Raw genomic sequence first — 20,681 nt, 5'->3', positions numbered from 1 at the left:
GTTGTGCTTTGGGTCCTGAGAAGCCCAACCCTCGAGCAGCATCTGCACCAAAGGTGAGCCCTCCAGCATCTCCACGATCTGCGTGGGGCCCTTCTGCATTTTGCCACTCGACGCGCCTAACCGGTTGCTGGCCCGCTGGCTAGTGGCCATCTTGGCGACGAAATCTACGACAAACACCGCTGGTCTGGTTGCTCCAGACTGGCCCTTGCTCCCCTCCAAAGGAGCAGTTCCTCTGACCTTGCTGGTCAGAACCATCAGCTTAAACTCCTTGCCTACAACAATTGCTTTTGCCAAGGCTTGTTTGCTTCGATCAAGTCGCCGACACCGCCGACAGCGAGAGCCTGCGTGGGACAGCTCGTGACTCGACTCCTGGACGTCGTCGACCTTCAGGGACCACGTGGCTGCAGAGTCAAGCTACACCTTCCTTCCTGTTTGCACCCGACATCGCCTGGTACCCACCTGGTGCCACGCTGGTCACTGGCTAGTGACTGTGAACACTGTCCCCTCTGCTTTCAGGTCTTCAACATCTCCGATCCACTCTTGGATCCACTGCATCTCTTCCCGACCGACCGCCTGCAGCCCTTTTGTCTACAGGCCCCACGGAACAGATAGAAGAAACCCGACGCACTTCGAGGCCTATGCACCCGCTTCCTGTGGGTGAGGTAAAGCTGGCACACCTGTGCCCAAGTGTAGTATTACATCTCTAGTGCCTGTGTTCCAAATCTTAAGTTCCTAGGTCATCCGGAAGATTCCTTTTGCAGTAACTTTGTACTTTTTACGCACCCATTGAAACCTATGGGAGCACGCGTGTGACTATTTGCTCTGCACACGCCACCCGTGGACCTCCTGGTCACTAACTGACGTTAGCTCCTTGTAGGCCCAGCGATTCTAGAGGCCCTAGGCCTTTTCCCTTTTCTGTTCGTGGTACTTATACCACTATTTTAGTATATGGTTCGAGTGGCCACCAGGGCCTATCCATATAAAGTGCAACTTCTGTGTATTCTGTGATAATCTTGTTTGACGATTTGTGCTCCTGTGCTCATAAAGAGACTAGGGGTTACTTTGAGAAATAAATACATATATATTTTGAATATATATCTGTGTGGTGTCCTTTCATTGGTATAAAAGGGGGTTACTATTGGTAAAACAGCTTGCTTAACACGCATCACGAGTTTAGCCTCAAAGACTGCTTAGCCTACGCTACCACTAGGGCAGCTGGTCCGAAAAGGTTGACTTACAACCACACCATAAGGGTTGCTTGGCATGGTACAAGGTGATCACTTTAACTAGTGAGCATCATATACCAGGCCAACTTCTCACAGCCTGGTTCCCTGGATCTACAGCAGCTCTGCTGACCTGGGTCTCAGGCTCTAAAATGGGTCTGCTGACCTGGTTCTCTGGCTCTACAGAAGCTCTGCTGACCTGGTTCTATGGCTCTACAGCAGCTTACTGACCAGCTTCTCTGGCTCTACAGCAACTTGATGACCTGCTTCTCTGGCTCTGCAGCAGCTCTGCTAACCTCGTTCTAAGGCTCTACAGCAGCTCGGCTGACCTGGTTCTCTGGCTCTACAGCAGCTTGCTGACCTGGTTCTCTGGCTATACAGCAGCTCTGTGGACCTGGTTCTCTGGCTCTACAGCAGCTCTGCTGACCTGGTTCTCTGGCTCTACAGCAGCTCTGCTGACCTGGTTCTCAGGCTCTAGAACAACTCTGCTGACCTTGTTCTCTGGCTCTAGAACAACTCTGCTGACCTGCTTCTCTGGCTCTACAGCAGCTCTGCGGACCTGCTTCTCTGGCTCTACAGCAGCTCTGCTGACTTGGTTCTCTGGCTCTACAGCAGCTCTGCTGATCTGGTTCTCTAGCTCTACAGCAGCTCTGCTGACCTGGTTCCCTGGGTCTACAGTGCCACTGCTGACCGGTTTCTCTGGCTCTAGAGCAGCTCTGCTGACCTGGCGCTCTGGCGCTACAACTGCTCTGCTGACCAAGTTCTCTGGCTCTAAGGCAGCTCTGCTAACCTGGTTCTCTGGCTCTACAGCAGCTCTGCTGACCTGGTTCTCTGGCTCTACAGCAGCTCTGCTGACCTGGTTCTCTGGCTCTACAGCAGCTCTGCTGACTTGGTTTCTCTGGCTTTACAGCAGCTCTGCTGACTTGGTTTCTCTGGCTCTACAGCAGCTCTACTGACCTGGTTTTAAGGCTCTACAGCAGCTCCGCTGACCTGGTTCTCTGGCTCTACAACACCTCTGCTGACCTGGTTCGCTGACCTGGTTCTCTGGCCCAGTTCTCTGGCCATAGAGCAGCTCTGCTGACATCGTTCTCCAGATCTACAGCAGCTCTACTGACCTGGTGCTCTGGCTCTATAGAAGCTCTGCTGACCTGGTTCTCTGGCTATACAGCAGCTCTGCGGACCTGGTTCTCTGGCTCTACAGCAACTCTGCTGACCTGGTTCTCTGCCTTTACAGCAGCTCTGCTGACCAGGTTCTCAGGCTCTATAGCAGCTCTGCTAACCTGGTTCTCCGGCTCTTCAATGGCTCTGCTGACCAGGTTCTCAGGCTCTACAGCAGCTTGCTGACCTGGTTCTCTGGCTCTAGAGTGGCTCTGCTGACCTGGTTCTCTGGCTCTAGAACAGCTCTGCTGACCTGGTTCTCTGGCTCTAGAGCGGCTCTGCTGACCTGGTTCTCAGGCTCTACAGCAGCTTGCTGACCTGGTTCTCTGGCTCTAGAGTGGCTCTGCTGACCTGGTTCTCTGGCTCTAGAACAGCTCTGCTGACCTGGTTCTCTGGCTCTAGAGTGGCTCTGCTGACCTGGTTCTCTGGCTCTAGAACAGCTCTGCTGACCTGGTTCTCTGGCTCTACAGCAGCTCTGCTGTCCTGGTTCTCTTGCTCTACAGCAGCTCTGCTGACCTGTTTTTCTGGCTCTAGAGCGGTTCTGCTGACCTGGTTCTCTAGAGCGGCTCTGCTGTCCTGGTTCTCTGGAGCGGCTCTGCTGACCCGGTTCTCCGGATCTACAGCACTTCTGCTGACCTGGTGCTCTGGCTCTACAACAGCTCTGCTGACCCGGTTCTCCGGATCTACAGCACTTCTGCTGACCTGGTGCTCTGGCTCTACAACAGCTCTGCTGACCTGGTTCTCTGGCTCTACAGCAGCTCTGCGGACCTGGTTCTCTGGCTCTACAGCAGCTCTGCTGACCTAGTTCTAAGGTTCTACAGAAGCTCCGCTGACCTGGTTCTCTGGCTCTACAGCAGCCTGCTGACCTGGTTCTCTGTCTCTAGAGCAGCTCTGCTCACCTAGTTCTCAGGCTTTACAACTGCTCTGCTGACCTGGTTCTATGGCTCTAAAACGGCTCTTCTGACCTGGTTCTATGGCTCTACAGCAGCTCTGCTGACTTGGTTCTCTGGCTCTAGTGCGGCTCTGCTGGCCTGGTTCCCTGGATCTACAGCAGCTCTGCTGACCTGGGTCTCAGGCTCTACAATGGGTCTGCTGACCTGGTTCTCTGGCTCTACAGAAGCTCTGCTGACCTGGTTCTATGGCTCTACAGCAGCTTACTGACCAGCTTCTCTGGCTCTACAGCAGCTTGATGACCTGCTTCTCTGGCTCTGCAGCAGCTCTGCTAACCTCGTTCTAAGGCTCTACAGCAGCTCGGCTGACCTGGTTCTCTGGCTCTACAGCAGCTTGCTGACCTGGTTCTCTGGCTATACAGCAGCTCTGCGGACCTGGTTCTCTGGCTCTACAGCAGCTCTGCTGACCTGGTTCTCTGGCTCTACAGCAGCTCTGCTGAACTGGTTCTCAGGCTCTAGAACAACTCTGCTGACCTTGTTCTCTGGCTCTAGAACAACTCTGCTGACCTGCTTCTCTGGCTCTACAGCAGCTCTGCGGACCTGCTTCTCTGGCTCTACAGCAGCTCTGCTGACTTGGTTTTCTGGCTCTACAGCAGCTCTGCTGATCTGGTTCTCTAGCTCTACAGCAGCTCTGCTGACCTGGTTCCCTGGGTCTACAGCGCCACTGCTGACCGGTTTCTCTGGCTCTAAAGCAGCTCTGCAGACTTGGTTCTCTGGCGCTACAACTGCTCTGCTGACCAAGTTCTCTGGCTCTAGAGCAGCTCTGCTAACCTGGTTCTCTGGCTCTACAGCAGCTCTGCTGACCTGGTTCTCTGGCTGTACAGCAGCTCTGCTGACCTGGTTCTCTGGCTCTACAGCAGCTCTGCTGACTTGGTTTCTCTGGCTCTACAGCAGCTCTGCTGACTTGGTTTCTCTGGCTCTACAGCAGCTCTACTGACCTGGTTCTAAGGCTCTACAGCAGTTCCGCTGACCTGGTTCTCTGGCTCTACAACACATCTGCTGACCTGGTTCGCTGACCTGGTTCTCTGGCCCAGTTCTCTGGCCATAGAGCAGCTCTGCTGACATCGTTCTCCAGATCTACAGCAGCTCTACTGACCTGGTGCTCTGGCTCTATAGCAGCTCTGCTGACCTGGTTCTCTGGCTTTACAGCAGCTCTGCTGACCAGGTTCTCAGGCTCTATAGCAGCTCTGCTAACCTGGTTCCCCGGCTCTGCAATGGCTCTGCTGACCAGGTTCTCAGGCTCTAGAACAGCTCTGCTGACCTGGTTCTCTGGCTCTAGAGCGGCTCTGCTGACCTGGTTCTGTGGCTCTACAGCACCTTGATGACCTTCTTCTCTGGCTCTGCAGCAGCTCTGCTGACCTCGTTCTCTGGCTCTCCAGCATCTCTGCTGACCTGGTTCTAAGACTCTACAGCAGCTCGGCAGACCTGGTTCTCTGGCTCTACAGCAGCTTGCTGACCTGGTTCTGTGGCTCTACAACACCTCTGCTGACCTGGTTCGCTGACCTGGTTCTCTGGCCCAGTTCTCTGGCCATAGAGCAGCTCTGCTGACATCGTTCTCCAGATCTACAGCAGCTCTACTGACCTGGTGCTCTGGCTCTATAGCAGCTCTGCTGACCTGGTTCTCTGGCTATACAGCAGCTCTGCGGACCTGGTTCTCTGGCTCTACAGCAACTCTGCTGACCTGGTTCTCTGCCTTTACAGCAGCTCTGCTGACCAGGTTCTCAGGCTCTATAGCAGCTCTGCTAACCTGGTTCTCCGGCTCTGCAATGGCTCTGCTGACCAGGTTCTCAGGCTCTACAGCAGCTTGCTGACCTGGTTCTCTGGCTCTAGAGTGGCTCTGCTGACCTGGTTCTCTGGCTCTAGAACAGCTCTGCTGACCTGGTTCTCTGGCTCTAGAGCGGCTCTGCTGACCTGGTTTTCAAGCTCTAGAGTGGCTCTGCTGACCTGGTTTTCTGGCTCTACAGCAGCTCTGCTGACATGGTTCTCTGGCTCTACAATGGCTCTGCTGTCCTGGTTCTCTTGCTCTACAGCAGGTCTGATGACCTGGTTTTCTGGCTCTAGAGCGGCTCTGCTGACCTGGTTCTCTAGAGCGGCTCTGCTGACCTGGTTCTCTGGAGCGGCTCTGCTGACCCGGTTCTCCGGATCTACAGCACTTCTGCTGACCTGGTGCTCTGGCTCTACAACAGCTCTGCTGACCTGGTTCTCTGGCTCTACAGCAGCTCTGCGGACCTGGTTCTCTGGCTCTACAGCAGCTCTGCTGACCTAGTTCTAAGGTTCTACAGCAGCTCCGCTGACCTGGTTCTCTGGCTCTACAGCAGCCTGCCGACCTGGTTCTCTGGCTCTTCAGCGGCTCTGCTAACCTGGTTCTCTTGCTCTACAACGGCTCTGCTGACCTGGTTCTCAGGCTCTACAACGGCTCTGCTGACCTGGGTCTCGGGCTCTACAACGGCTCTGCTGACTTGGTTCTATGGCTCTACAGCAGCTCTGCTGACCTGGTTCTCTGTCTCTAGAGCAGCTCTGCTCACCTAGTTCTCAGGCTTTACAACTGCTCTGCTGACCTGGTTCTATGGCTCTAAAACGGCTCTTCTGACCTGGTTCTATGGCTCTACAGCAGCTCTGCTGACTTGGTTCTCTGGCTCTAGTGCGGCTCTGCTGGCCTGGTTCCCTGGATCTACAGCAGCTCTGCTGACCTGGGTCTCAGGCTCTACAATGGGTCTGCTGACCTGGTTCTCTGGCTCTACAGAAGCTCTGCTGACCTGGTTCTATGGCTCTACAGCAGCTTACTGACCAGCTTCTCTGGCTCTACAGCAGCTTGATGACCTGCTTCTCTGGCTCTGCAGCAGCTCTGCTAACCTCGTTCTAAGGCTCTACAGCAGCTCGGCTGACCTGGTTCTCTGGCTCTACAGCAGCTTGCTGACCTGCTTCTCTGGCTATACAGCAGCTCTGTGGACCTGGTTCTCTGGCTCTACAGCAGCTCTGCTGACCTGGTTCTCTGGCTCTACAGCAGCTCTGCTGACCTGGTTCTCAGGCTCTAGAACAACTCTGCTGACCTTGTTCTCTGGCTCTAGAACAACTCTGCTGACCTGCTTCTCTGGCTCTACAGCAGCTCTGCGGACCTGCTTCTCTGGCTCTACAGCAGCTCTGCTGACTTGGTTCTCTGGCTCTACAGCAGCTCTGCTGATCTGGTTCTCTAGCTCTACAGCAGCTCTGCTGACCTGGTTCCCTGGGTCTACAGTGCCACTGCTGACCGGTTTCTCTGGCTCTAGAGCAGCTCTGCTGACCTGGTGCTCTGGCGCTACAACTGCTCTGCTGACCAAGTTCTCTGGCTCTAAGGCAGCTCTGCTAACCTGGTTCTCTGGCTCTACAGCAGCTCTGCTGACCTGGTTCTCTGGCTCTACAGCAGCTCTGCTGACCTGGTTCTCTGGCTCTACAGCAGCTCTGCTGACTTGGTTTCTCTGGCTTTACAGCAGCTCTGCTGACTTGGTTTCTCTGGCTCTACAGCAGCTCTACTGACCTGGTTTTAAGGCTCTACAGCAGCTCCGCTGACCTGGTTCTCTGGCTCTACAACACCTCTGCTGACCTGGTTCGCTGACCTGGTTCTCTGGCCCAGTTCTCTGGCCATAGAGCAGCTCTGCTGACATCGTTCTCCAGATCTACAGCAGCTCTACTGACCTGGTGCTCTGGCTCTATAGCAGCTCTGCTGACCTGGTTCTCTGGCTATACAGCAGCTCTGCGGACCTGGTTCTCTGGCTCTACAGCAACTCTGCTGACCTGGTTCTCTGCCTTTACAGCAGCTCTGCTGACCAGGTTCTCAGGCTCTATAGCAGCTCTGCTAACCTGGTTCTCCGGCTCTTCAATGGCTCTGCTGACCAGGTTCTCAGGCTCTACAGCAGCTTGCTGACCTGGTTCTCTGGCTCTAGAGTGGCTCTGCTGACCTGGTTCTCTGGCTCTAGAACAGCTCTGCTGACCTGGTTCTCTGGCTCTAGAGCGGCTCTGCTGACCTGGTTTTCAGGCTCTAGAGTGGCTCTGCTGACCTGGTTTTCTGGCTCTACAGCAGCTCTGCTGACATGGTTCTCTGGCTCTACAATGGCTCTGCTGTCCTGGTTCTCTTGCTCTACAGCAGGTCTGCTGACCTGGTTTTCTGGCTCTAGAGCGGTTCTGCTGACCTGGTTCTCTAGAGCGGCTCTGCTGTCCTGGTTCTCTGGAGCGACTCTGCTGACCCGGTTCTCCGGATCTACAGCACTTCTGCTGACCTGGTGCTCTGGCTCTACAACAGCTCTGCTGACCTGGTTCTCTGGCTCTACAGCAGCTCTGCGGACCTGGTTCTCTGGCTCTACAGCAGCTCTGCTGACCTAGTTCTAAGGTTCTACAGCAGCTCCGCTGACCTGGTTCTCTGGCTCTACAGCAGCCTGCTGACCTGGTTCTCTGGCTCTTCAGCAGCTCTGCTGACCTGGTTCTCAGTCTCTACAACGGCTCTGCTGACCTGGTTCTCAGGCTCTACAACGGCTCTGCTGACCTGGGTCTCGGGCTCTACAACGGCTCTGCTGACTTGGTTCTATGGCTCTACAGCAGCTCTGCTGACCTGGTTCTCTGTCTCTAGAGCAGCTCTGCTCACCTAGTTCTCAGGCTTTACAACTGCTCTGCTGACCTGGTTCTATGGCTCTAAAACGGCTCTTCTGACCTGGTTCTATGGCTCTACAGCAGCTCTGCTGACTTGGTTCTCTGGCTCTAGTGCGGCTCTGCTGGGCTGGTTCCCTGGATCTACAGCAGCTCTGCTGACCTGGGTCTCAGGCTCTACAATGGGTCTGCTGACCTGGTTCTCTGGCTCTACAGAAGCTCTGCTGACCTGGTTCTATGGCTCTACAGCAGCTTACTGACCAGTTTCTCTGGCTCTACAGCAGCTTGATGACCTGCTTCTCTGGCTCTAGAGTGGCTCTGCTGACCTGGTTCTCTGGCTCTAGAACAGCTCTGCTGACCTGGTTCTCTGGCTCTAGAGCGGCTCTGCTGACCTGGTTTTCTGGCTCTAGAGCGGTTCTGCAGACCTGGTTCTCTAGAGCGGCTCTGCTGACCTGGTTCTCTGGAGCGGCTCTGCTGACCCGGTTCTCCGGATCTACAGCACTTCTGCTGACCTGGTGCTCTGGCTCTACAACAGCTCTGCTGACCAAGTTCTCTGGCTCTAGAGCAGCTCTCCTAACCTGGTTCTCTGGCTCTACAGCAGCTCTGCTTACCTGGTTCTCTGGCTCTACAGCAGCTCTGCTGACCTGGTTCTCATGCTCTACAGCAGCTCTGCTGACTTGGATTTTCTGGCTCTACAGCAGCTCTGCTGACTTGGTTTCTCTGGCTCTACAGCAGCTCTACTGACCTGGTTCTAAGGCTCTACAGCAGCTCCGCTGACCTGGTTCTCTGGCTCTACAACACCTCTGCTGACCTGGATCGCTGACCTGGTCCTCTGGCCCAGTTCTCTGGCCATAGAGCAGCTCTGCTGACATCGTTCTCCAGATCTACAGCAGCTCTACTGACCTGGTGCTCTGGCTCTATAGCAGCTCTGCTGACCTGGTTCTCTGGCTATACAGCAGCTCTGCGGACCTGGTTCTCTGGCTCTACAGCAACTCTGCTGACCTGGTTCTCTGCCTTTACAGCAGCTCTGCTGACCAGGTTCTCAGGCTCTATAGCAGCTCTGCTAACCTGGTTCTACGGCTCTGCAATGGCTCTGCTGACCAGGTTCTCAGGCTCTACAGCAGCTTGCTGACCCTGTTCTCTGGCTCTAGAGTGGCTCTGCTGACCTGGTTCTCTGGCTCTAGAACAGCTCTGCTGACCTGATTCTCTGGCTCTAGAGCGGCTCTGCTGACCTGGTTTTCAGGCTCTAGAGTGGCTCTGCTGACCTGGTTTTCTGGCTCTACAGCAGCTCTGCTGACATGGTTCTCTGGCTCTACAATGGCTCTGCTGTCCTGGTTCTCTTGCTCTACAGCAGCTCTGCTGACCTGGTTTTCTGGCTCTAGAGCGGTTCTGCTGACCTGGTTCTCTAGAGCGGCTCTGCTGACCTGGTTCTCTGGAGCGGCTCTGCTGACCCGGTTCTCCGGATCTACAGCACTTCTGCTGACCTGGTGCTCTGGCTCTACAACAGCTCTGCTGACCTGGTTCTCTGGCTCTACAGCAGCTCTGCGGACCTGGTTCTCTGGTTCTACAGCAGCTCTGCTGACCTATTTCTAAGGTTCTACAGCAGCTCCGCTGACCTGGTTCTCTGGCTCTACAGCAGCCTGCTGACCTGGTTCTCTAGCTCTTCAGCGGCTCTGCTGACCTGGTTCTCAGGCTCTACAATGGCTCTGCTGATCTGGGTCTCTGGCTCTACAACGGCTCTGCTGACTTGGTTCTATGGAGCGGCTCTGCTGACCCGGTTCTCTAGAGCGGCTCTGCTGACCTGGTTCTCTGGAGCGGCTCTGCTGACCCGGTTCTCCGGATCTACAGCACTTCTGCTAACCTGGTTCTCTGGCTCTACAGCAGCTCTGCCGACTTGGTTCTCTGGCTCTGCAGCAGCTCTGCTGACCTCGTTCTAAGGCTCTACAGCAGCTCGACTGACCTGGTTCTCTGGCTCTACAGGAGCTTGCTGACCTGGTTTTCTGGCTATACAGCAGCTCTGCGGACCTGGTTCTCTGGCTCTACAGCAGCTCTGCTGACCTGGTTCTCTGGCTCTACAGCAGCTCTGCTGACCTGGTTCTCAGGCTCTAGAACAACTCTGCTGACCTTGTTCTCTGGCTCTAGAACAACTCTGCTGACCTGCTTCTCTGGCTCTACAGCAGCTCTGCGGACCTGCTTCTCTGGCTCTACAGCAGCTCTGCTGACTTGGTTCTCTGGCTCTACAGCAGCTCTGCTGATCTGGTTCTCTAGCTCTACAGCAGCTCTGCTGACCTGGTTCCCTGGGTCTACAGCGCCACTGCTGACCGGTTTCTCTGGCTCTAGAGCAGCTCTGCTGACCTGGTTCTCTGGCGCTACAACTGCTCTGCTGACCAAGTTCTCTGGCTCTAGAGCAGCTCTGCTAACCTGGTTCACTGGCTCTACAGCAGCTCTGCTGACCTGGTTCTCTGGCTCTAAAGCAGCTCTGCTGACCTGGTTCTCTGGCTCTACAGCAGCTCTGCTAACTTGGTTTCTCTGGCTCTACAGCAGCTCTGCTGACTTGGTTTCTCTGGCTCTACAGCAGCTCTACTGACCTGGTTCTAAGGCTCTACAGCAGCTCCGCTGACCTGGTTCTCTGGCTCTACAACACCTCTGCTGACCTGGTTCGCTGACCAGGTCCTCTGGCCCAGTTCTCTGGCCATAGAGCAGCTCTGCTGACATCGTTCTCCAGATCTACAGCAGCTCTACTGACCTGGTGCTCTGGCTCTATAGCAGCTCTGCTGACCTGGTTCTCTGGCTATACAGCAGCTCTGCAGACCTTGTTCTCTGGCTCTACAGCAACTCTGCTGACCTGGTTCTCTGCCTTTACAACAGCTCTGCTGACCAGGTTCTCAGGCTCTATAGCAGCTCTGCAAACCTGGTTCTCCGGCTCTGCAATGGCTCTGCTGACCAGGTTCTCAGGCTCTACAGCAGCTTGCTGACCTGGTTCTCTGGCTCTAGAGTGGCTCTGCTGACCTGGTTCTCTGGCTCTAGAACAGCTCTGCTGACCTGGTTCTCTGGCTCTAGAGCGGCTCTGCTGACCTGGTTTTCTGGCTTTTGACGCCGTTCTGCTGACCTGGTTCTCTAGAGCGGCTCTGCTGACCTGGTTCTCTGGAGCGGCTCTGCTGACCCGGTTCTCCGGATCTACAGCACTTCTGCTGACCTGGTGCTCTGGCTCTACAACAGCTCTGCTGACCTGGTTCTCTGGCTCTACAGCAGCTCTGCGGACCTGGTTCTCTGGCTCTACAGCAGCTCTGCTGACCTGGTTCTCAGGCTCTACAATGGCTCTGCTGATCTGGGTCTCTGGCTCTACAACGGCTCTGCTGACTTGGTTCTATGGCTCCACAGCAGCTCTGCTGACCTTGTTCTCAGGCTCTAGAGCAGTTCTGCTGACCTGGTCCTCTGGCTCTAGAGCAGCTCTGCTGACCTGTTTCTATGGCTCTGGAGCAGCTTTACTGACCTGGTTCTCCGGCTATAGAGCAGCTTTGCTGACCTGGTTCTCTGGCTCTAGAGCGGCTCTGCTGACCTGTTTCTCTGGCTCTATAGCAGCTCTCCTGACCTGGGTCTCAGGCTCTACAACGGCTCTGCTGAGCTGGATCTCGGTCTCTACAACGGCTCTGCTGACTTGGTTCTATAGCTCTAGAGCAGCTCTGCTAACCTGGTTCTCTGGCTCTAGAGCAGCTCTGCTGACCCGGTTAGCTGACCTGGTTCTCTGGCCCAGTTCTCTGGCTATAGAGCATCTCTGCTGACCTTGTTCTCTGGCTCTACAACAGCTCTGCTGACCTGCTTCTCTGGCTCTACAGCAGCTCTGCAGACCTGGTTCTCTGGCTCTACAGCAGCTCTGCCGACTTGGTTCTCTGGCTCTACAGCAGCTCTGCTGATCTGGTTCTCTAGCTCTACAGCAGCTCTGCTGACCTGGTTCCCTGGGTCTACAGCGCCACTGCTGACCGGTTTCTCTGGCTCTAGAGCAGCTCTGCTGACCTGGTTCTCAGGCTGTAGAACAACTCTGCTGACCTTGTTCTCTGGCTCTACAGCAGCTCTGCTGACCTGCTTCTCTGGCTCTACAGCAGCTCTGCGGACCTGCTTCTCTGGCTCTACAGCAGCTCTGCTGACCTGGTTCTCTGGCTCTACAACAGCTCTGCTGCCATGGTTCTCTGGCTCTAGAGCAGCCCAGCTGACCGGGTTCTCTGGCTCTAGAACGGCTCTGCTGACCGGGTTCTCTGGCTCTAGAACGGCTCTGCTGACCTGGTTCTGTGGCTCTACAGCACCTTGATGACCTGCTTCTCTGGCTCTGCAGCAGCTCTGCTGACCTCGTTCTCTGGCTCTCCAGCATCTCTGCTGACCTGGTTCTAAGACTCTACAGCAGCTCGGCAGACCTGGTTCTCTGGCTCTACAGCAGCTTGCTGACCTGGTTCTGTGGCTCTACAACACCTCTGCTGACCTGGTTTGCTGACCTGGTTCTCTGGCCCAGTTCTCTGGCCATAGAGCTGCTCTGCGGACATCGTTCTCCAGATCTATAGCAGCTCTACTGACCTGGTGCTCTGGCTCTATAGCAGCTCTGTTGACCTGGTTCTCTGGCTATACAGCAGCTCTGCGGACCTGGTTCTCTGCCTTTACAGCAGCTCTGCTGACCAGGTTCTCAGGCTCTATAGCAGCTCTGCTAACCTGGTTCTCCGGCTCTGCAATGGCTCTGCTGACCAGGTTCTCAGGCTCTACAGCAGCTTGCTGACCTGGTTCTCTGGCTCTAGAGTGGCTCTGCTGACCTGGTTCTCTGGCTCTAGAACAGCTCTGCTGACCTGGTTCTCTGGCTCTAGAGCGGCTCTGCTGACCTGGTTTTCAGGCTCTAGAGTGGCTCTGCTGACCTGGTTTTCTGGCTCTACAGCAGCTCTGCTGACATGGTTCTCTGACTCTGCAATGGCTCTGCTGTCCTGGTTCTCTTGCTCTACAGCAGCTCTGCTGACCTGGTTTTCTGGCTCTAGAGCGGCTCTGCTGACCTGGTTCTCTAGAGCGGCTCTGCTGACCTGGTTCTCTGGAGCGGCTCTGCTGACCCGGTTCTCCGGATCTACAGCACTTCTGCTGACCTGGTGCTCTGGCTCTACAACAGCTCTGCTGACCTGGTTCTCTGGCTCTACAGCAGCTCTGCGGACCTGGTTCTCTGGCTCTACAGCAGCTCTGCTGACCTAGTTCTAAGGTTCCACAGCAGCTCCGCTGACCTGGTTCTCTGGCTCTACAGCAGCCTGCTGACCTGGTTCTCTGGCTCTTCAGCGGCTCTGCTAACCTGGTTCTCAGGCTCTACAACGGCTCTGCTGACCTGGTTCTCAGGCTCTACAACGGCTCTGCTGACCTGGGTCTCGGGCTCTACAACGGCTCTGCTGACTTGGTTCTATGGCTCTACAGCAGCTCTGCTGACCTGGTTCTCTGTCTCTAGAGCAGCTCTGCTCAACTAGTTCTCAGGCTTTACAACTGCTCTGCTGACCTGGTTCTATGGCTCTAAAACGGCTCTTCTGACCTGGTTCTATGGCTCTACAGCAGCTCTGCTGACTTGGTTCTCTGGCTGTAGTGCGGCTCTGCTGGCCTGGTTCCCTGGATCTACAGCAGCTCTGCTGACCTGGGTCTCAGGCTCTACAATGGGTCTGCTGACCTGGTTCTCTGGCTCTACAGAAGCTCTGCTGACCTCGTCCTAAGGCTCTACAGCAGCTCGGCTGACCTGAATCTCTGGCTCTACAGCAGCTTGCTGACCTGGTTCTCTGGCTCTACAGCAGCTCTGCTGACCTGGTTCTCAGGCTCTAGAACAACTCTGCTGACCTTGTTCTCTGGCTCTACAGCAGCTCTGCTGACCTGCTTCTCTGGCTCTACAGCAGCTCTGTGGACCTGCTTCTCTGGCTCTACATCAGCTCTGCTGACCTGGTTCTCTGGCTCTACAACAGCTCTGCTGCCATGGTTCTCTGGCTCTAGAGCAGCTCTGCTGACCGGGTTCTCTGGCTCTAGAACGGCTCTGCTGACCGGGTTCTCTGGCTCTAGAACGGCTCTGCTGACCTGGTTCTGTGGCTCTACAGCACCTTGATGACCTGCTTCTCTGGCTCTGCAGCAGCTCTGCTGACCTCGTTCTCTGGCTCTCCAGCATCTCTGCTGACCTGGCTCTAAGACTCTACAGCAGCTCGGCAGACCTGGTTCTCTGGCTCTACAGCAGCTTGCTGACCTGGTTCTGTGGCTCTACAACACCTCAGCTGACCTGGTTCGCTGACCTGGTTCTCTGGCCCAGTTCTTTGGCCATAGAGCAGCTCTGCTGACATCGTTCTCCAGATCTACAGCAGCTCTACTGACCTGGTGCTCTGGCTCTATAGCAGCTCTGCTGACATCGTTCTCCAGATCTACAGCAGCTCTACTGACCTGGTGCTCTGGCTCTATAGCAGCTCTGCTGACCTGGTTCTCTGGCTTTACAGCAGCTCTGCTGACCAGGTTCTCAGGCTCTATAGCAGCTCTGCTAACCTGGTTCTCCGGCTCTGCAATGGCTCTGCTGACCAGGTTCTCAGGCTCTACAGCAGCTTGCTGACCTGGTTCTCTGGCTCTAGAGTGGCTCTGCTGACCTGGTTCTCTGGCTCTAGAACAGCTCTGCTGACCTGGTTCTCTGGCTCTAGAGCGGCTCTGCTGACCTGGTTTTCAGGCTCTAGAGTTGCTCTGCTGACCTGGTTTTCTGGCTCTACAGCAGCTCTGCTGTCCTGGTTCTCTTGCTCTACAGCAGCTCTGCTGACCTGGTTCTCTGGCTCTACAGCAGCTCTGCTGACTTGGTTTCTCTGGCTTTACAGCAGCTCTGCTGACTTGGTTTCTCTGGCTCTACAGCAGCTCTACTGACCTGGTTTTAAGGCTCTACAGCAGCTCCGCTGACCTGGTTCTCTGGCTCTACAACACCTCTGCTGACCTGGTTCGCTGACCTGGTTCTCTGGCCCAGTTCTCTGGCCATAGAGCAGCTCTGCTGACATCGTTCTCCAGATCCACAGCAGCTCTACTGACCTGGTGCTCTGGCTCTATAGCAGCTCTGCTGACCTGGTTCTCTGGCTATACAGCAGCTCTGCGGACCTGGTTCTCTGGCTCTACAGCAACTCTGCTGACCTGGTTCTCTGCCTTTACAGCAGCGCTGCTGACCAGGTTCTCAGGCTCTATAGCAGCTCTGCTAACCTGGTTCTCCGGCTCTTCAATGGCTCTGCTGACCAGGTTCTCAGGCTCTACAGCAGCTTGCTGACCTGGTTCTCTGGCTCTAGAGTGGCTCTGCTGACCTGGTTCTCTGGCTCTAGAACAGCTCTGCTGACCTGGTTCTCTGGCTCTAGAGCGGCTCTGCTGACCTGGTTTTCAGGCTCTAGAGTTGCTCTGCTGACCTGGTTTTCTGGCTCTACAGCAGCTCTGCTGTCCTGGTTCTCTTGCTCTACAGCAGCTCTGCTGACCTGTTTTTCTGGCTCTAGAGCGGTTCTGCTGACCTGGTTCTCTAGAGCGGCTCTGCTGTCCTGGTTCTCTGGAGCGGCTCTGCTGACCCGGTTCTCCGGATCTACAGCACTTCTGCTGACCTGGTGCTCTGGCTCTACAACAGCTCTGCTGACCCGGTTCTCCGGATCTACAGCACTTTTGCTGACCTGGTGCTCTGGCTCTACAACAGCTCTGCTGACCTGGTTCTCTGGCTCTACAGCAGCTCTGCGGACCTGGTTCTCTGGCTCTACAGCAGCTCTGCTGACCTAGTTCTAAGGTTCTACAGCAGCTCCGCTGACCTGGTTCTCTGGCTCTACAGCAGCCTGCTGACCTGGTTCTCTGTCTCTAGAGCAGCTCTGCTCACCTAGTTCTCAGTCTTTACAACTGCTCTGCTGACCTGGTTCTATGGCTCTAAAACGGCTCTTCTGACCTGGTTCTATGGCTCTACAGCAGCTCTGCTGACTTGGTTCTCTGGCTCTAGTGCGGCTCTGCTGGCCTGGTTCCCTGGATCTACAGCAGCTCTGCTGACCTGGGTCTCAGGCTCTACAATGGGTCGGCTGACCTGGTTCTCTGGCTCTACAGAAGCTCTGCTGACCTGGTTCTATGGCTCTACAGCAGCTTACTGACCAGCTTCTCTGGCTCTACAGCAGCTTGATGACCTGCTTCTCTGGCTCTGCAGCAGCTCTGCTAACCTCGTTCTAAGGCTCTACAGCAGCTCGGCTGACCTGGTTCTCTGGCTCTACAGCAGCTTGCTGACCTGGTTCTCGGGCTATACAGCAGCTCTGCGGACCTGGTTCTCTGGCTCTACAGCAGCTCTGCTGACCTGGTTCTCTGGCTCTACAGCAGCTCTGCTGACCTGGTTCTCGGGCTCTAGAACAACTCTGCTGACCTTGTTCTCTGGCTCTAGAACAACTCTGCTGACCTGCTTCTCTGGCTCTACAGCAGCTCTGCGGACCTGCTTCTCTGGCTCTACAGCAGCTCTGCGGACTTGGTTCTCTGGCTCTACAGCAGCTCTGCTGATCTGGTTCTCTAGCTCTACAGCAGCTCTGCTGACCTGGTTCCCTGGGTCTACAGTGCCACTGCTGACCGGTTTCTCTGGCTCTAGAGCAGCTCTGCTGACCTGGTTCTCTGGCGCTACAACTGCTCTGCTGACCAAGTTCTCTGGCTCTAGAGCAGCTCTGCTAACCTGGTTCTCTGGTTCTACAGCAGCTCTGCTGACCTGCTTCTCTGGCTCTACAGCAGCTCTGCGGACCTGCTTCTCTGGCTCTACAGCAGCTCTGCTGACTTGGTTCTCTGGCTCTACAGCAGCTCTGCTGATCTGGTTCTCTAGCTCTACAGCAGCTCTGCTGACCTGGTTCCCTGGGTCTACAGCGCCACTGCTGACCGGTTTCTCTGGCTCTAGAGCAGCTCTGCTGACCTGGTGCTCTGGCGCTACAACTGCTCTGCTGACCAAGTTCTCTGGCTCTAGAGCAGCTCTGCTAACCTGGTTCTCTGGCTCTACAGCAGCTCTGCTGACCTGGTTCTCTGGCTCTACAGCAGCTCTGCTGACCTGGTTCTCTGGCTCTACAGCAGCTCTGCTGACTTGGTTTCTCTGGCTCTACAGCAGCTCTGCTGACTTGGTTTCTCTGGCTCTACAGCAGCTCTACTGACCTGGTTCTAAGGCTCTACAGCAGCTCCGCTGACCTGGTTCTCTGGCTCTACAACACCTCTGCTGACCTGGTTCGCTGACCTGGTTCTCTGGCCCAGTTCTCTGGCCATAGAGCAGCTCTGCTGACATCGTTCTCCAGATCTACAGCAGCTCTACTGACCTGGTGCTCTGGCTCTATAGCAGCTCTGCTGACCTGGTTCTCTGGCTATACAGCAGCTCTGCGGACCTGGTTTTCTGGCTCTACAGCAACTCTGCTAACCTGGTTCTCTGCCTTTACAGCAGCTCTGCTGACCAGGTTCTCAGGCTCTATAGCAGCTCTGCTAACCTGGTTCTCCGGCTCTGCAATGGCTCTGCTGACCAGGTTCTCAGGCTCTACAGCAGCTTGCTGACCTGGTTCTCTGGCTCTAGAGTGGCTCTGCTGACCTGGTTCTTTGGCTCTAGAACAGCTCTGCTGACCTGGTTCTCTGGCTCTAGAGCGGCTCTGCTGACCTGGTTTTCAGGCTCTAGAGTTGCTCTGCTGACCTGGTTTTCTGGCTCTACAGCAGCTCTGCTGTCCTGGTTCTCTTGCTCTACAGCAGCTCTGCTGACCTAGTTCTAAGGTTCTACAGCAGCTCCGCTGACCTGGTTCTCTGGCTCTACAGCAGCCTGCTGACCTGGTTCCCTGGGTCTACAGTGCCACTGCTGACCGGTTTCTCTGGCTCTAGAGCAGCTCTGCTGACCTGGTTCTCTGGCGCTACAACTGCTCTGCTGACCAAGTTCTCTGGCTCTAGAGCAGCTCTGCTAACCTGGTTCTCTGGTTCTACAGCAGCTCTGCTGACCTGCTTCTCTGGCTCTACAGCAGCTCTGCGGACCTGCTTCTCTGGCTCTACAGCAGCTCTGCTGACTTGGTTCTCTGGCTCTACAGCAGCTCTGCTGATCTGGTTCTCTAGCTCTACAGCAGCTCTGCTGACCTGGTTCCCTGGGTCTACAGCGCCACTGCTGACCGGTTTCTCTGGCTCTAGAGCAGCTCTGCTGACCTGGTGCTCTGGCGCTACAACTGCTCTGCTGACCAAGTTCTCTGGCTCTAGAGCAGCTCTGCTAACCTGGTTCTCTGGCTCTACAGCAGCTCTGCTGACCTGGTTCTCTGGCTCTACAGCAGCTCTGCTGACCTGGTTCTCTGGCTCTACAGCAGCTCTGCTGACTTGGTTTCTCTGGCTCTACAGCAGCTCTGCTGACTTGGTTTCTCTGGCTCTACAGCAGCTCTACTGACCTGGTTCTAAGGCTCTACAGCAGCTCCGCTGACCTGGTTCTCTGGCTCTACAACACCTCTGCTGACCTGGTTCGCTGACCTGGTTCTCTGGCCCAGTTCTCTGGCCATAGAGCAGCTCTGCTGACATCGTTCTCCAGATCTACAGCAGCTCTACTGACCTGGTGCTCTGGCTCTATAGCAGCTCTGCTGACCTGGTTCTCTGGCTATACAGCAGCTCTGCGGACCTGGTTTTCTGGCTCTACAGCAACTCTGCTAACCTGGTTCTCTGCCTTTACAGCAGCTCTGCTGACCAGGTTCTCAGGCTCTATAGCAGCTCTGCTAACCTGGTTCTCCGGCTCTGCAATGGCTCTGCTGACCAGGTTCTCAGGCTCTACAGCAGCTTGCTGACCTGGTTCTCTGGCTCTAGAGTGGCTCTGCTGACCTGGTTCTTTGGCTCTAGAACAGCTCTGCTGACCTGGTTCTCTGGCTCTAGAGCGGCTCTGCTGACCTGGTTTTCAGGCTCTAGAGTTGCTCTGCTGACCTGGTTTTCTGGCTCTACAGCAGCTCTGCTGTCCTGGTTCTCTTGCTCTACAGCAGCTCTGCTGACCTAGTTCTAAGGTTCTACAGCAGCTCCGCTGACCTGGTTCTCTGGCTCTACAGCAGCCTGCTGACCTGGTTCTCTGGCTCTTCAGCGGCTCTGCTGACCTAGTTCTCAGGCTCTACAACGGCTCTGCTGACCTGGTTCTCAGGCTCTACAACGGCTCTGCTGACCTGGGTCTCGGGCTCTACAACGGCTCTGCGGACCTGATTCTCTGGCTCTACAGCAGCTCTGCTGACCTGGTTCTCTGGCTCTACAGCAGCTCTGCTGACCTGGTTCTCGGGCTCTAGAACAACTCTGCTGACCTTGTTCTCTGGCTCTAGAACAACTCTGCTGACCTGCTTCTCTGGCTCTACAGCAGCTCTGCGGACCTGCTTCTCTGGCTCTACAGCAGCTCTGCGGACTTGGTTCTCTGGCTCTACAGCAGCTCTGCTGATCTGGTTCTCTAGCTCTACAGCAGCTCTGCTGACCTGGTTCCCTGGGTCTACAGTGCCACTGCTGACCGGTTTCTCTGGCTCTAGAGCAGCTCTGCTGACCTGGTTCTCTGGCGCTACAACTGCTCTGCTGACCAAGTTCTCTGGCTCTAGAGCAGCTCTGCTAACCTGGTTCTCTGGCTCTACAGCAGCTCTGCTGACCTGCTTCTCTGGCTCTACAGCAGCTCTGCGGACCTGCTTCTCTGGCTCTACAGCAGCTCTGCTGACTTGGTTCTCTGGCTCTACAGCAGCTCTGCTGATCTGGTTCTCTAGCTCTACAGCAGCTCTGCTGACCTGGTTCCTTGGGTCTACAGCGCCACTGCTGACCGGTTTCTCTGGCTCTAGAGCAGCTCTGCTGACCTGGTGCTCTGGCGCTACAACTGCTCTGCTGACCAAGTTCTCTGGCTCTAGAGCAGCTCTGCTAACCTGGTTCTCTGGCTCTACAGCAGCTCTGCTGACCTGGTTTTCTGGCTCTACAGCAGCTCTGCTGACCTGGTTCTCTGGCTCTACAGCAGCTCTGCTGACTTGGTTTCTCTGGCTCTACAGCAGCTCTGCTGACTTGGTTTCTCTGGCTCTACAGCAGCTCTACTGACCTGGTTCTAAGGCTCTACAGCAGCTCCGCTGACCTGGTTCTCTGGCTCTACAACACCTCTGCTGACCTGGTTCGCTGACCTGGTTCTCTGGCCCAGTTCTCTGGCCATAGAGCAGCTCTGCTGACATCGTTCTCCAGATCTACAGCAGCTCTACTGACCTGGTGCTCTGGCTCTATAGCAGCTCTGCTGACCTGGTTCTCTGGCTATACAGCAGCTCTGCGGATCTGGTTCTCTGGCTCTACAGCAACTCTGCTAACCTGGTTCTCTGCCTTTACAGCAGCTCTGCTGACCAGGTTCTCAGGCTCTATAGCAGCTCTGCTAACCTGGTTCTCCGGCTCTGCAATGGCTCTGCTGACCAGGTTCTCAGGCTCTACAGCAGCTTGCTGACCTGGTTCTCTGGCTCTAGAGTGGCTCTGCTGACCTGGTTCTTTGGCTCTAGAACAGCTCTGCTGACCTGGTTCTCTGGCTCTAGAGCGGCTCTGCTGACCTGGTTTTCAGGCTCTAGAGTTGCTCTGCTGACCTGGTTTTCTGGCTCTACAGCAGCTCTGCTGTCCTGGTTCTCTTGCTCTACAGCAGCTCTGCTGACCTAGTTCTAAGGTTCTACAGCAGCTCCGCTGACCTGGTTCTCTGGCTCTACAGCAGCCTGCTGACCTGGTTCTCTGGCTCTTCAGCGGCTCTGCTGACCTGGTTCTCAGGCTCTAC

This window comes from Triturus cristatus, chromosome 1_1 (genome assembly GCF_964204655.1).
Source record: "Triturus cristatus chromosome 1_1, aTriCri1.1, whole genome shotgun sequence".
Lineage (NCBI taxonomy): Eukaryota > Metazoa > Chordata > Amphibia > Caudata > Salamandridae > Triturus > Triturus cristatus.
This window is presented reverse-complemented; position numbering follows the sequence as displayed.